The 2397-nt window shown below is 40.8% G+C and overlaps 1 non-coding gene across 1 annotated transcript; it reads right to left on the reverse strand.

The window, feature by feature from the left end:
- Window positions 1–1474: 1474 nt before the first annotated feature.
- TRNAA-CGC (transfer RNA alanine (anticodon CGC)) lies at window positions 1475–1547 on the reverse strand. The gene has a single exon. It is a non-coding gene; the product is annotated as a tRNA-Ala (tRNA).
- Window positions 1548–2397: the final 850 nt, after the last annotated feature.

Consider the following 2397-nt stretch of genomic DNA (forward strand, 5'->3'; position numbering starts at 1 on the left):
TATCTGTTGGGTTAGGACTGCATTTCAAGTGAAAAATATGGTTATGATAAGTTGAATTTATTATCTGTTTGGATGGGATTTTGAATTCCATTTCGACGAAGCTTGTTAACAATTCGGTGGGCATTAGGGGTTGGAATTTGATGGTCGCTCAGTGATTTGATGGATAAGAAAAAAAATAGGTCACAGATTGTCAACAATTTGGTGGGCATTAGGGATGGAATTTGATGATTACTGGGTAATTTGCCCATTAAATGTGTTAAAAATTGGCGATTTTTTCATCAAATACAGTGAAAATATTTTATTTTAAAATGATCATCGCTGACATTAGAGATGCAGAAGCCTTCCAATTTAAAAGGGGCTTTGGATTTTAAATTCCTATTGAGTACAGATGGAAAAAAACACTGAGTGATTTGCCCATCAAATTCAGTCAAAACATTCTGTCTTAAAATAATCCCAACCAGCATTAGAGTTGCAGAAACAGTCAAATTTAACAGGTATTTCGGAGTTCCTAATGCGGTGAGTACAAATGGAAGACACTAGAACAATGGAGAGCATGGAAAATGGATTTGACAAATGGAAAACACTAGAACAATGGAGAGCATGAAAAATGGATTTGAAATTTTTACATGACCCAAACAAGCGAGTTGCAGAAAGAGTCAAATTTAACAGGTGTTTCGGATTTGAAATTTCTAATGTGGTGAGCACAGATGGAAGACACTGAACAATGGAGAGCATGGAAAATGGGTTTGAAATTCTTACCGTGGTGGGCAGGATGGAAGAAAGATGAACAATGGAGAGCATGGAAAATGGGTTTGAAATTCTTACCGTGGTGGGCAGGATGGAAGAAAGATGAACAATGGAGAGCATGGAAAATGGATTTGAAATTCTTACCGTGGTGGGCAGGATGGAAGAAAGACATTGTAGCAATAGAGAGCATGAAAAATGAGTTTGAAATTCCTAAAATTCCTAAATTCCTACCCTGGTAGGCAGAGAAGGAAGAAAGACACTGACAATCCGGTGGGCACCAGGGATAGAATTTGATGTCCCGTCAAAACATTCTGTCTTAAAATGATCAAAACTAGCACCATCAAATTTAATGTGTGTTTGGGTTTTGAAATTTTACTATGGTGAGCACGAAAACTGGGTTTGCAATTCCTACCCTGGTGGGCAGTATGAAAGAGACTGCAACGGCAGAGAGCACGAAAAATGGGTTTGAAATTCCTACCCTGGTGGGCACAGATGGAAGAAAGACACTGTAACGGGAGAGAACACGAAATGTGGGTTTGAAATTCTGTGAAAAATGGGCACAGATAGAAGAAAGACACTGTAACGGTAGAGAACACAAAAAGTGGGTTTGAAATTCTGTGAAAAATGGGTTTAGGGTTTGAAAATCCTATCCTGGTGGGCACAGATCGAAGAAAGAGACCCTGCCGGGCACACAAGAAAGAAAGACACTGTAACGGTAGAGAACAAATGGAGATGCGGGGAATCGAACCCCGTGCCTCTCGCATGCGAAGCGAGCGCTCTACCATATGAGCTACATCCCCTGTTGGAATATTGTCCTGGTATGGGTGACCTGGAAAGAAACCATATGAGCTACATCCCCTGCTGGAAAGGCCTGTCACTAAGGAGATAAAATTTCAGGCACTAAGTATTGCCCTTGGCATGGGTAACCTGGAAAGATAGCTGGTTACAAGACGGAAGAAAACAAGTAGATTAAATTTCAGGCAGTTAGTGTTGAATTTTTCTAAATAAATGTATAGATAATGGTCCTACATCGATTCGAACCCAGGTCGCTGCATTCGAAGTCCTCCTTCATAAATGTATAGTTAAATATCCTCCCGGGATTCGAACCCAGGTCGCTGGATTCAAAGTCCGTCTTCGTAAATATATAATTAAAGGTCCTCCCGCGATTCGAACCCTGCTCGCTGCATATTCCTCTTATAAACAGGATAATATTCGTAGTAGATAAGAATAGTCATTGCTGAAGATAAAGCTGCAACGGCGTTTAGGGTTTTCACTCCACGGTCGGCGGCTGGATATAAACCTGCGTGGGTAAATTTCTCACCACGACTATATTGAGGCCTGAGTTCTCTCTGCGTTAATGTATTTTTTTCTTCACGGTTTTCAGCTGAAATTGAACCTGAGGGAGCTGAATTTTTCCTCTGTTCCCAGCAGGTTTCGCACATGCAGGATCACAAAAATTCTCTTGGCTAGCTGAGGATCACAAAAATTCTCTTGGCTAGCTGAATCAAGTGGTGGGGTTTTCAACTCCAGAGAGCTTACCTTACCAGCTATGAAGCTGTCTTCTTTGAACATTGCCGGTGGCTCTCCAATAAGGTTTTGCTTCAACGTGTGTCTGCTAATTTCTTATTTTTAATAGCTATCTTCCACTCC

The sequence above is a fragment of the Pinus tabuliformis genome, chromosome 5_1 (genome assembly GCF_031772625.1).
Source record: "Pinus tabuliformis cultivar Carrire ecotype Pingquan chromosome 5_1, CPIR1, whole genome shotgun sequence".
NCBI classification, from domain to species: Eukaryota; Viridiplantae; Streptophyta; class Pinopsida; order Pinales; family Pinaceae; genus Pinus; species Pinus tabuliformis.